This window comes from Delphinus delphis, chromosome 6 (genome assembly GCF_949987515.2).
Source record: "Delphinus delphis chromosome 6, mDelDel1.2, whole genome shotgun sequence".
NCBI lineage: Eukaryota > Metazoa > Chordata > Mammalia > Artiodactyla > Delphinidae > Delphinus > Delphinus delphis.
In genome coordinates, this window is record NC_082688.1 from 85,234,535 (window position 1) to 85,249,708 (window position 15,174).

The window sequence follows — 15,174 nt, forward strand, 5'->3', positions numbered from 1 at the left end:
CCACATTACCTTTACTATTAAAATTCTTTCCAATCTTAGCCAGTTCTGATCACATATAAAACTCCTTTCCCAGGGTTTCTTTTCCACAAAACTTCAAAGATTCTCTCTTCACCTTCAGATTCCGTCCTTTTCTCTTTTTTTCTTTTTGTAAACTCTTTATTAGGACAAAATGACCTTCTTTGCCCTTATCAAAATGCACTTCCATGCCTTATATCTTCTTTCTTTTGCATACAGTGATGTTTTCCCAATTAATTTTTAGTAGTCTTAATTAGAATATTTTAATTAGAATCTTTAACCTTTAAAAACCTTAATTTCTAGTAAAAACTAAGAAGTAATCAATTATAAACTGTCCTTTACATTAGCATTCTGTAGAATGACAATCTTATAAATGCTATTTATAATTTCTAAAAACATGTGCTTTCTTATAGAAAATGTCTCAGTGTGGCACCAAACACATTTATTAATAGTTCTAAAAATTTTCAGTTTTTCTGTAAGGAAGCCTATGTTCAGTAATGTTTCAGAATCTTATTTTATTTGGGAATGGTCCAGATAGTCAATAAACTTCCATCATTTCTATCTATGTCGTCACAAACAGCAGGATTTCCTTCCTTCTCATGGCTGAATAATACTATCCATTATTTATCCATGGATCTATTCATTTATTATTGATGAATACTTAGGTTGTTTCCATGTCCTGGCTATTGTGAATGACATGGTAATGAACACGGGGGTATAGATATCTCTTCAAGATTCAATTTTTCATTTCCTTTGGATATATATATCCAGAAGTGGGATTGCTGGATCATATGGTGGTTCTATTTTTAAATAACTTCCATACTGTTTTTCATAGTGGCTGTACCAATTTACATTCCTGTCAGCAGTTCACCAGACTTCCCTTATTTCCACATCCTTGCCAACACTTACCTCCTGTCCTTTTGATCATAGTCATTCTAACAGGTGTGAGGTCATAGCTCATTGGGGTTTTGTTTGCATTTCCCTGATGATTATTAATGTTGAACACCTTTTCATGCACATGTTGGCCATTTGGAGGTCTTCTTTGGAAAAATGTCTATTCAGATCCTTTGCCCATTTTTTAATTGGATTGTTCGTTTTTTGCTATTGAGTTGAAAAAAACTCTTATGAGAAATTTTGACCTGGAAAAAAGACTTAACTGTAAATAGACCTCAAGAGGTTAAGGACTGCATCATTTTCCCTCCTGTTGTACTCCTCTAGTCTCAAGTACAGCTTCTGATAAGGTAGTAAGTAAAATTTCTTTTCTGAATGAATTGAATAAATAAGTAATAATTTAAAACACACAAGAACAATATGAAGTGATATAAGATATATCTGAAGGGTTATTGAGTAAAATAGGAAACCATTTTCCTTTGTGGCACCAGAAGGTAGAAGTAGCAATAAGTAAAAGAACACAGATTTTTAGGCAAATATTTTAAAGAACTTGTCAATAGTCAGTACTGTCCAAATATGTAATGCACTGCTTGAGGTATTTGGGAGGGGATGGGTGGCCACAAGACAGAAATAATTTTACAGAGGGATGGGGCATTGGACTAAGGTCTTAAGATTCTTTGCAACAGAATATTTCCCCTGTGAGCTGAGGGAAACATGCAGAGAAAGGGATGTACCTAGAAATGTAAAAAAAAAAATTTTTTGCATTTAAAAAAATACTTATTTTATATTGGAGTATAGTTGATTTACAACATTGTGTTACTTTCAGGTGTACAGCACAGTAATTCAGTTATATGTCTATATATATTCTTTTTCAGATTCTTTCCCCTTATAGGTTATTACAAAATACTGGTATAGTTTCCTGTGCTATACCTTTTCTTTTTTTTTTTAACAAAATAAAACCATGTTGATTTGGAAATCTTCAAACAAACAGCATTTTATTTGGAGAGTTCCCTTTCCTCATTTTAAAACCAGCTCTGGTGAGCAGAACCCTGTTTAAATCAACAAAGTAAGGGGGGAAATGTTAACTGTTATTCGTGGAACTCTCCCTGCAGTTCCCCAAATACCATTCATAACAACCACTCGAAGCAGATGTCTCCTCATTAGGAGGTTAGTGATATATAGGCTGGAAGCATCAAGTTGAACAGTGAAGTCAATATTTGTCTTACTTTACATATCAAACTAAGATATCAAGCAAACAACTCTTGTTATAACAAATGAATTGGTCTTGATAATTTTGTTACGCTATTTTGATAACAAGCTTGCCAGGGCCTCAGAAGGTATTTATCGAGGAGGTCACACACAGAGGTAACACGCTTTTCATAAGACCACAAATATTATGAAAATGTGATACATAATTGTTTGCAATTCAAACATCCCATTCTTTAGGTGTTGACAGAAAAAGGCCACCACAGTGTATCTGAGGACCGAGGCAGCTGCCTCTGTTTACCTCCAAGTACAATGGGAGGTTACCTGCACAGGGGTGGAAGCAGGTATTTCTTGGTAGTGGCATCTGTCTCCAAGAGGAAGAGCTGAGTTACCTCACCAGAAACCTCCACCTCGCTTTCACCCTCCCAAGCACAGACCTGCTTCACACGGTTAAGGACTGTTCCGTTAACAACTTTTTTTTTTTTAACATTGGAATATAATTGCTTTACAATGTTGTGTTAGTTCCTGCTGTATAACAAAGTGAATCAGCTACACTTCACACTAAAGACTCTTGAAAAGGTTTACTTTGCAAACAACCAATTCCTTTTTTTCTAACATAATGACTTTTAACCCCACAGTTTAAATAGCAAAATAGATCGCTCAACATTACAGTTCAGGCAAAACCATACTCCATACTCGTGAGTTTACCCAGAGACGCCCATGAGGGATGATTTAGGATCGTGTTCCACGTTCGGGTGACTCTGAGATGTTTGGCTTTGCCTAGATACACCAGAGGGATGTAGGAGTGCCACCTCCAACAACTCCTCCCCCCGTGCTGTGCAGCCTGTTTCCAGGTGTTTCATCACAGCTCTTTTATTTTGCCCCAGAAATGTCTTTCTGAGTTAAAATTTCATTTTGCTGTGCAGTTTTAATGCAAGAAAATCATGAGCCCTCCAAAGGTAGAAAAATTGGTGAAGAAAATGGAGCAGAAGAGAGAAAAAGACTTCATGGTGTCTCTCCTCCATCAACCACCAGGAGCCATCGTCTTCCTTCTTGGGGACCAAAACCTTTAGCGCATCATGGACAAACTGTATTTATTGACCTTCAGACTGTTCTTTAGGACCTATATAAAAGTATCATTGCTCAAGTGATATACTTTTCTACCTATGCACATGGTTTGGGCATCTTAGTGCTGGTCTGGAACACATTCTAATTTTTCCTATTAAAATTAATGGAGGGGCTTCCCTGGTGGCGCAGTGGTTGAGAATCCGCCTGCCGATGCAGGGGACACGGGTTCGTGCCCTGGACCAGGAAGATCCCACGTGCCGCGAAACAGCTGGGCCCGTGAGCCATGCCCGCTGGGCCTGAGCGTCCGGAGCCTGTGCTCCTTAAAGGAAGAGGCCACAGCAGTGAGAGGCCCGTGTACCACAAAAAAAAAAAAAAAAAAAAAATTAATGGAAATTTTTCTTCCCTTAATGGCTTTTCACTTTATAGCAAGATTTGCAGGAATGAATGACACTTACTAAGCAAGGGATAGCTATAGCCTGGTCTTAACCTGATCTATACAAATGCATTCTTCCACCTCCTCAGTGGAATCCTCTCTAATCGCTAATCTGGTATAGCGATCAGATTAGCTAATCGGTATACTTCTGGTATATTTACTGGGCCCTGAAAATGGCTCTGTTTTCCCTGCCTCTTTCCTTTTGGCAAGTTATTCCTGTTCCCTGCAGTTCTCTCTTGTGGCAGATCACCCTATGCAGATCGTGCACGTGCTTCAATACCCTACTTGAATGCCTCCGCGGACACTGCTTTCTCTGACATCCTGATTGTCTGGTTGGTTGCACCGTTCCTTTTCCCATGTAGCCACATCTTGCTGAACATTATGGTAAACTGGTGGATAGGCCCAGGTCCTTCTCCCCAGTAGACTGTAAATTCTACTGTTTTCTCTCCCAGCCACCATCACCCAGCCTCACAGCACTTAGCAGGGAGCTGGACAAGATGTAGATGCTCAATAAATATTTATTGAATTGGAATTCTATGGAATGAATTATCGTTTTCTAGTCCAGCATACAGTGCAGGCCAAATCTCTGCATGCCCAAATTATTATTTTTTTATATATAAATGTATTTATTTTATTTATTTATTTTTGCCTGTGTCGGGTCTTTGTTGCTGTGCATGGGCTTTCTCTAGTTGCGGCGAGCGGGGGCTACTCTTCGTTGCAGTGCACAGGCTTCTCATTGCAGTGGCTTCTCTTGTTGCGGAGCATGGGCTCTAGGCACACAGGCTTCAGTAGTTGCGGCACATGGGCTCAGTAGTTGTAGCTCGCGGGCTCTAGAGTACTGGCTCAGTAGTTGTGGTGCAAGGGCTTAGTTGCTCCATGGCATGTAGGATCTTCCCGGACCAGGGCTCGAACCGGTGTCCCCTGCATTGGCAGGCAGATTCTCAACCACCTCGCCACCAGGGAAGCCCCAAATTATTTTTAAAGAAGTACGCTGTTGTATTTCTTCCTTCAGGATGACCTGAAACAGGCAAAGACACTTTTGCCCTGACACTGATGGGGATAATAATACAGTGCTTAACTAATTGGCTTTGTACTCAGACCCCTGACTGTGACACCCTGCTCTCCTACTTACTGGCTGTGGGACACTGAGCTAGTTTCTTAATCTGTCTAAGCCTCAGACCCTTAATTAGCAAAGAACAAAATGACACCTCCTTTTCTAGTTATTGTAGGTTCAAATGAATGTTTTTCCTTCCTCTGTGTCTTTTGATTTTAGACATACTTTATTTATTTATTGAAGTATAGTTTTTTCAACATTTATTTATTTGTTTGTTTATTTATTTATTTATTTGGCTGCACTGGGTCTTAGTTGCGGCACGTGGGATTTTTTAGTTGTGGCACGCGTGATCTTAGTTCCAGCATGCAGGATCTAGTTCCCTGACCAGGGATCGAACCCAGGCCCCCTGCATTGAGAGCACGGAGTCTTAGCCACTCACCACCAGGAAGTCCCTGAAGTATAGTTGACTAACAGCATTGTGTTCGTTTCTGGTGCACAGCAAAGTGATTCAGTTACATCTATGTGTCTATGTATGAGTGTATATATGTATGTGTGTACATACATATGTATCATTTTCAGATTCTTTTCCATTACAGTTTATTACAAGATATTGAGTATAGTTCCCTGTACTATAAGGTAGGACTTTGTTGTTTATGTTATATATAGTAGTGAGTATCTGCTAATCCCAGACTCCTTACTTATCCCTCCCCAACCCCTTCCCCTTTGGTAACCATAAGTTTGTTTTCTATGTCTGTGAGTCTGTTTCTGTTTTGTAAATAAGTCCATTTGTGTCATTTTTTTAGATTCCACATATAAGTGATACATATGATATTTGTCTTTCTCTGGCTTACTTCACTTAGTATGATAATCTCTAGGTCCATCCATGTTGCTGCAAATTGCCTTATTTCACTCTTTTTTATGGCTGAGTAATATTCCATTGTATATGTGTACCACATCTTCTTTATCCATTCCTCTGTCGATGGACATTTAGGTTGCTTCCATGTCCTGGCTATTGTTAATAGTGCTGCAATGAACATTGGGGTGCATGTATCTTTTCAAATTAGAGTTTTCTCCGGATATATGCCCAGGAGTGGGATTGCAGGATCATATGGTAACTCTGTTTTAAGATTTTTAAGGAAGCTCCAGACTGTTTTCCATAGTGACTGCACCAATTTACACTCCCACCAACAGTGTAGGAGGGCTCCCTTTTCTCCACACCCTCTCCAGCATTTGTTATTTGTACACTTTTTGATGATGGCCATTCCGACTGGTGTGAGGTGATACCTCATTGTAGTTTTGATTTGCATTTCCCTAATAATTAGTGATGCTGAGCACCTTTTCATGTGCCTATTGGCCATCTGCAGACATATTTACTTTAAAGTCATTTTCAGATTGCTCCATTATTTTCATTTCCTTGGGAGTAAATCTTGTTTTCAGCATCAGCTTTCTTCACATGCTTTGGACTTGGAGGCTGAGAGCTCCTCATGAGTAGGAGTTCAAGGGTATATATGTTCCCTTCTCTCTAGTTTAGTCTTCCCTTAATGACAACTTTACTGTTTCCTCCACAATCTACCCCTGTGCTTCCAGGGAGATCCAGATCTTTTTTTTTTTTTTTTTTTTTTTGCGGTACACGGGCCTCTCACTGTTGTGGCCTCTCCCGTTGTGGAGCACAGGCTCGGGACATGCAGGCTCAGCGGCCATGGCTCATGGGCCCAGCCGCTCCGCGGCATGTGGGATCCTCCCAGACCGGGGCACGAACCCATGTCCCTTGCATCGGCAGGCAGACTCTCAACCACTGCGCCACCAGGGAAGCCCGGAAATCCAGATCTTAATGGAGAATCTCAGGACTCCCACGTGAAGGTAATATTAAGGTATCACAGAGGTATTGACTGCGGCTACCTAGTCAGTTGGACCCCTTCCTAGAGTGAGGCTGCATCTGTTTCCTTCTGCTACTCAGGCATATAAGTTTATGACACTGCCCCTTCAGGTAGTACCAGCACTTCCCTCAGCCTCTGTTTGTGCCAGGATTTGGTGGAACTCCCCAGTTTTAGGCAGTGTGCCTGATACACCTCTCATGAGGTATTTGGTCCCAATTACCCCACAGACATTGAACTGTTCCCTCAGACCCAGAGAACAGCCAGTCGTAGTTGCAACCCTGCTCACTTCTCCGTCCTGTGTTCGGGTCTAGAGAGATCTTTATCTTGCTTGGAGGATCTTTCTCTTGCATGCCTTTGTTATTTATTTATGTATTTAATATTTTGATAGTTCTTTATATTACTGATGTGTGTCTGGAGCTACAGATAGAAAGGGATGGTGATGGGGTTGCTGTGCGTGGTTGAAATCACAATGCTGTCCTAACCTGCCAGGAGCACTGTGGAAGGCGTCCTGAAGGAGGTGCATTTGAACTGAGTTCAAGAGATGAAGCAGGACAGGGAACCAACTCTGAGAAGGGGCCTGAGCTCTAGTCTAAGGAAGAAACATGTAAGCGGTATGTCAGAGAAGACAAAGAGATTGATTTTAGTTGGTAACCATAGCTCCCAAACAGAAAACTGTATTAGATTGAACCATCTGAAATTGCTTTTTACTTGCAAAAACAGTGATTTCATATGGTTCAACCTAATGTGTGTGTGTGTGTGTGTGTGTGTGTGTGTGTGTGTGTGTGTGTGTGTGTAAGGGGATGTCATGGGAGTTTAGGCTGAAAAAGGAGGCAAGAGCAAAATTCAATGCCCACAGAAATTAAATGACATACCAAGATGGCTGAGCTCTGTCCTCCTCGAGGCACCTAATTTTGAACAAAACCACAGCAAAGCCATAGTAGGGGATGGACAGCCGCACAGGGAGGAAGGAGGAGGAAGAAAAGAGGAAGAAGCAGTAGAAGAGGAGGAGGAGGATATGGAGCAGAACAAGAAGGAGGAGTAGATATAAAGAGGAGCAGGGGGCTTCCCTGAGGGTGCAGTGGCTAAGAATCCGCCTGCCAATGCAGGGGACACAGGTTCGAGCCCTGGTCCGGGAAATTCCCACATGCCACAGAGCAACTAAGCCCGTGTTCCACAACTACTGAGCCTGAGTGCCACAACTACTGAAGCCTGTGCTCTGCAACAAGAGAAGCCACCACAATCAGAAGCCCACGCACCGCAACGAAGAGTAGCCCCCACTCACCGCAACTAGAGAAAAGCCCGTGCGCAGCAACAAAGACCCAACGCAACAAAAAATAAAATAGATAAAATAAAATTAATTAATTAATAAATTTTAAAAATAAAATAAAATATAAAGAGAAGGAGGGAGAGGGGAAGAGAGGAGCTAGGAGGAGCAAGAGTACTGTTTTCTCAGGAAGTTTACGCTTTGGTTCTGAATGTCCAACACTCATAAATAGCATACATACAGGTTTGATTCTCAAGATCTTTTACAAAATAGAGTATGGTAATGAGTAAAATGGGATAAACCACAAGTGAGGGCATGAAAATGAAAAGAAGGACCCCTGGACGTGACTGGAGATCATCTAGTCCAACTTCCTCATTTTATAGGTGGGGAAACTCAGACGCAGAGAGACTCAGTGACTTGCCTGAAGTCATATAAATTCAGACCCAAGACTAGCACACTAGTCCTGTGCAGTTTTCCTCTCATTTCCTCATCAGGGAGAAGTTAGTTAATTGAGAAATAATCACTGGAACAGATATATTTTGAGCCAAACGAAAGGAAGCAGCATTTATAATTTTGGTTCTTGCAAATGCAAATTTTGTAGACTACTATGTTGGTGGGTCTAATGATTTGCAAAATGTAATGGAAATGTCTTTTGAGCAAATAAAATGCATTCCATATAAATACTCTATATTTTGGAAAATGACATAATTGACAGAAGAAAGGAGAAATCCTTAAAAAAACGGGGTGGCAAGAAGCCATCACTGGTCACAGGGAGTTATGGTCATGAGTGATGACAGACCAATAAGGCAGTCACCTCTTGACTGACTCCTTAGACCACTGGACTCTGACATTCCTAATGTGCCTGTTGACTTCTGGGAATAAGCTCCTGAAGGAGGAGATTAACGTCTAAACTGGACCATGTTTTTCCCTCAAACACAAACTTAATGTGTAGATACGGCATCTCTTTTCTTTCTGATCAAAAGCTGACCTTCTCTACACAGCCTCTATACAATGAGTAGTACTGAATTTTGACATTTTATTAAACTTTGGTTTGGTTTCTAAAGCAAAATTCAGCACTCCATACCTACTTTAGGAGACACCAATAAAATAAAGGAATTTATTGCCCTATCCTAGCCATGCTGTAGTTCTAGAAATTGTGTTATAGGTAGGATAATCTTTTTACTGGAAAGACTGTGATTTTTATCATTTTTAAAGTTCTATTTTCTTAAAGAGAGAAGTTTAGATATTTTAAGCTAGTAATTCCCTTTCTAGGAAGCAATCCTAAGGAAACAATCAGAAACTCAGATTAACATACAGATATGCTCATCATTTAATCATTTATTATCATAAAAAATTAAAATCAGTCTGAATGTCAAGAAATAATAAGATAATTAAATTATCACATATACATACACTGGAACATTAGATACTGTTGAATTCATGTTTCAAAGAATATGTGACAATATCTCCTATAGAATGTAAGCTTCCTGAGAATAGAGACCAGGTCTGATTTTCCTCAACACTGTATTCTCAATTCTTAACACAGTGCCTCAATTAATATTTGTTGGACGAATGAATGGGTGGATGAAAGTATTAAGGTAGAAAATAAAAAGAATTCAAAGCTATGTATATATTGTAAATCACACTATTTCTTCTCAAGTAAAACACTCCAAAGAGATACTGTCACTATTATTACAAACAAAAGCAATATTACCAAAAGCATTACCTTCTTGTGGCTTCATACCATGTAAATATAATGAAAATGTGTTTGCATTAAAAAGCAGAAATATGTTCTTGGGTGCTCATGTAGAGTTTTGCTGCATATGATAAACAGGTTGAGAGTAAACAGAAGATAAACTGTCCTTTTATTTTAATCAATTTTCTCCCCAAATTCTATTATATTGAACCTTATTTTTCAAAGTTCGTTCTTTGTTGCCATAGTGATCAGCTCCCAGTGTGAAATTATATCACACTGGCTTTCTTTCAAGTTTCAATAACATGCCGTCACCACCCACTTCTCTTTCAAAATGTTCAAATCCTCTAATCACTCAGTATCTTAATAGCCTCACTTTTGGGGAGTTGAAATGGGAGTCTGGAGCTAGGAAAGGGTTGTATAAAAAGAGTGAGAGTGAAATAAAAGGAAAATAAAAAAGTAAAGTTTGGAAATAAATTATTATATAAAATAAGGTTTGACCTTCTCCATCTAGCAATCTACTCTTCTCAACATACCTCAAATTTTCCTTTTATACATTATATACTAACGAATGAATTAAGCCTTAACTTAGAAGGAAAGCAATTTGAGAATGAAGGTACATTGTCTGTATTAGCACTTATAGATTATCCTTAATATAGAAAGAGTCTTTACAAAGCAATAAGAAAATATTTTCCTATAAAAGAATGAAGGAAAGTCATAGATAGACAATTTACAAAAGAAAATAATAAAATTGTCAATAAACACATAAGAGGATGTTCAACTTTGCTAGTAGTCAAAGAAATAAAAACAAGATACTGCCTTTTGTCTGGTGTTTGGTAAAAATTAAAAAGGACAATAATGCTAATATAGCTAGAGTCTAGAGAAACGGGTACTCTTAAACATTGTGGTAAGAATGTAAATTGGTACAGCCTCACTGGGTATCTTTTGAATTAGGATTTCCACTCCCAGGAATTTATCTAAAGGGGAAAAAAATAGAGAAATGGGGATATATTCCCATTCACAAAGATGGATATACAATGATGTTCATCTTCTCTTTGTTTTCATACAGTAAGTGGAATCAACCCCAATGTCCATCAACAAGGAATATTATATAGATTATGATCTAACCATATAATGGAGTGTTCTGAAGACATTGAAAATGATGATGTAAAAAAAAAAAAAAGAAAATGATGATGTAGATCTGTATTTCTTGACATGAAAAGTTTTCACATTTACATGGAAAGATATCCACATAACATGAGGTGGGGGAAAGACATACGGAGATTTGGAAGACTTCTGAAAATACCCTAGGAAAAATAAATGTGTATGAGTCTCCACAGAAACAGGTCTAGACGTGGCTACACCAAACTACAGACTGTGGTTATGGCTGAGAGGTGCGTTTACAAGTGACTTTTATTCTATAAATTTCTGTATTGTATGAATAGTTATAACTGGCAAATTAAAATCAGGAAAATCAACTGAGATGGTTCCATTTTTGTTACACACCAAGTAAGTTTCTCACAGAATTTGAAACTTAAGTTCCCAGACACATAAAACTCTTAGGACTGAAGTGGACCTTGGAAATCAGAAATGAAGTGGTGATGATTGGGTTGAGGAAGTCTTATGGAAACACCTGACAAAAACCTGTTAGCCAACAAGTAGTTATTGAATAAAAGCCTGGATTTAGGCCCTCATTTTACAAAACAGGAAGCCCAGGCTCAGAGGATGCTTACTCTGGGTCACACAATGAGTAAGGGAGTAACCCAGGCTTCCAGACTCTGAGTCTCCTGGTTTTCTCACCTGAACAGGCCAACCCCATTGAACAAAGTAACCTTTCCCTCCAGCAATTTCGGGTGACTGCCTATTTTGTATAGCCAACGGTGTTGTTTTCTTAATGGATGACACATCTTGAGCAAAGAAAGAAACATAGCATGACTCAAACAGTGAGCTGAGTTTACATAGAAATTATAGGCTGTGCCACTGTTTGGTAAGAGTTTGGAACTAATTACAAGGTATTCCCAAAACAACACCTCTTTGGGCATCACATGCATTTCTGAAGATTTCCTATGGAGGACTGCTGGCCAAGGGCATTTCCTCTGTGAAAATCCAAACATTGCTTGTTTATTGTTATGCAAGGTTTCTAGGAATCTTTCTAGTAACCATAACCAAAGACGGGATGTGTAGCCACTCACCACGGACCTTCCCACATAGGGACCTATTCAGATAAGGAAGCATTTCTGTTGTTAATGTAAACCATCACTCCCGAATAAAAGTGATTCCATTCTGTCTGCCTTTAATACAGGAGATGGGTATAAATGGAGTCATATTAATGGGAAAAGCCCATATTTCTCTGATCCTTGACTGAAAAGCGTCACAGGTTTTGTCTGAGTGTCCCCGACTTGTGTCTCATCTGGGCTACAAATTTGACCCCTAGCTATATCCCCTACATCCCCAAAGAGGGACTCCCACATTCTTTCTCTCTCCTGGTCTCTTCTTTGAGGCTCTCTGCTCTTAGCTACACTGGCCTCTGCCGCCAGTGCCCATCACATGGAGGTCCAAGTCCATGGTCTGGCTCTCTCTGAATGCTCCCGATTGGACCAAAACTCAATGATAGTCTAGTGACATATTGTCCGAAGACTGGGGAGAAAGCATCACTGGCTCTGGGCCATATTTTGTCACCAGGACCTTGAGGGAGCTGAGTCTCTCACCAATGGCTCCCCAAGGCCAGCAAGGTAGAGACAGGACAGGGGCAAGAACACCCTCCCCACGCCCCTATCTCTCCCCAGACACACCAAAATCCTCCTCACCCTTCCTGCAACTCAAAACAGGCTGGATGCAGACCAACTCAGGCAAATCACCGCCTAATGACAGCTCTTCAGACAGGTCTGAACCTTGTCACAGGCTCAAGTAAAGATCTCGGCTACATGCATTTCCCTCGTCATTTTATATTCCAAAACAAAAGCCTATTTTTTTTTAAAGATTTTTTTGGTGTGGACCACCTTGAAAGTCTCCATTAAATTTGTTACAGAGTTGCCTCTGCTTTATGTTTTGGTTTCTTGGATACAAGGCATGTGGGATCCTAGCTCCCGGACCAGGGATCGAACCCACACGCCCTGCATTGGAAGGCGATGTCCCAACCACTGGACCACAAAGGAAGCCCCACAAAAGCCTATTTTGAAGGAATGAAACTAGTTTGCACTGTGCTAAAACAAATTTAACATCTGACTACTGTAAAGCAGTCTGTCGATTCAGGCTGAGTTCACTGGGAAGGAAATGCAAAGCAAAACACGTAAACATGGATATGAAAACCAAGGAAGACAACAATGAAATCCAACAGTGAAAATGATGCCCTTTCTTTTTGGCTTCAATTTGTCATTTCTTTCAGAACAGATCAAACCACTGTGTAGACAACTTTTTAAAAGTGAGCAAGTTAAAGTTAAGTTTAAGCTTCATTTTATTTCAATTTTCAAAGTGAACTTTAAAAAGTGCTTTAATGTGACTTGCATGAATAAACTGAAACGCTAAACACATAGAAGACAGACTCCGTTTCCATAAGATGTGGCTGGGCCCGAGTGAATGCACTCAAATCAATGTCAAACATCAGAGATTAGCTACACAAACACACAGAATTTAGCACCGCTGAAGTTGACCGCTCAGACTTAAATGCAACTGTTCTCAGAGAAGATCAATGTTTATAGCCTTAAATTCATTCGATATTTCATTTAAATGCAAGTTGGTTTATGCCCGAAGCCAAGGCCTGACATTTCACGGGGGTTTCATCCCCAACAGCCCCAACCCAGCATAAAGCCTCACGCAGACTCCCAGGTGCCAAGGAGGCTTCAGGACCACAACCTCAAGGCCCACCGACCAGAGGTCCAGAAACAGTGCAGGAAGGCACACCCCACATATGCAACCACGTCCTGAAAAGCCTAACGCCAGCTACCTAACTGGTTTCTCTGCCTACCTCTTACCCCCTCCAGCGGTCTCTATGGGGCCGCCAGAGCCATCCTTCCAGAGGCAAGGATGAGTAACATTTACCCCACCATTCAATTCAAGGCCAAGTTAAACACTTAGGAAGGCATTGCCAAAGAGCAGAGCAGACATAATAGTTGAAAATTAGAAGCAGAACCCAAAGAAAAGCTCCAAATAAAACTAGGTCCAACTCATATAGTTTCTTTCACTGGGTTTCTTTTCATTAGCTTGCATTTCAAAAGTTGTGCACACCCAGCACAGAAAACTCAGAAAGAACACCTCAACAGCCACACTTGCATCTCCCGGAATGGCATTTTTGTACATATCTTTCAAGATCCTTCCTGTGGGCACACATACATAGAGACACTTTTTTTACAAAACTGGACCCCTGAAGTAAGTGCTGTCTGTTACACACCGTATTTTAGGTCAGGGGTTCATACACTTGGCTGCTTATTATAATCACCTGGGGAGACTTTGAATCCCTTATGGACAGGCCTCAATCCTGACCTCTAAATTAGAATTTCTGGAATGAGACCCAGGCGTCAGTATTTTTAAAAACTTCCTAGGTGTATCCAAGGTACAAAAGAGTTTGAGAACAGCTGTCTCGTGCACAGTAGCAGACTAGGCCACCCCAAAATACGCCTATGCATCTTTGGCATAAAGATTATTTTGAGAAACTGCAGACACGGGAGAAGGTCCGAAAACAGAGTAGAAGTTATCCTTTACTAAGGGACATTTACATTTCTAAGGGAAATCTCCATCTGTAGGGATGTCTCCCTCTATACCAGGAGTAGCAGGATGGCTGTAAGTCACAAGAAACTTGTCAGTGGAGAAGGCACCCCTCAAGTCTGCGGAACAACCTCACTCTCCTTTCCTGGGCGTTTCCTGGTACCCTCCCACAGCTGGCTCGCCTCCTGCACACCCCACACCTCCAACACCTTTCTTTTGTCTTTCACTGAAGATATATTTACGGCGGTAGCTTGGGCCGTTTCAGGGAGCTCTACTCAGTTTTCCTGGGCATCTCCTATGTATATGTAAGGTATACATGCTAGTAAACTTTCATTTGTTTTTCTCTTGTTAACCTGTCTTTTATCACAAGGGGCACTCGGCCAGGAACCTGGAAGGGTGAAGGGAAAATTACTTTTCCTCCCCTATACTTTCATAAAGAACCGAGAGTAAGGAGATCGGGTTTGGGGTGTGGTAGGGCGGTAGCAGACAAACTTTGCTGTGTATCCAATCCCCTGGGGAACTCGGTGAAGATACCTGGTCCCAGGCTGTCTCCTACTGCCATGAGTCTTGGACTCTGCATCCTGTATTAGCTCTCTAGGCAATTCAGATACACACCAAGCTGGGAGGCCACCAGCTCAGATGACCAACCTGCTGTTGTGTGATTGTCTCTTAGGTGACCCTCTCCTTCCTCATGCTCACTAACCATAACCTCAGGAACTGGGCTGTTCTCCATGGCAGGAGCCTCTATCCACGTGTGGCTACTGAGTGCTTGAAATGTGGCTGGCTCAAATTGAGAGGCGCTGCAGATATAAAACAAACACTGAATTTCAAAGACTTGAGGACACATTGAAATGATAGTATTTTGACTATATTGGGTTTCTCTCTTTTTTCCTCTTTTTTCTTTTTCAGTGTGGCTACTTAGGAAATTTAAATTACGTGTGTGGCATATAACTTATTTCTATGGGACAGGCT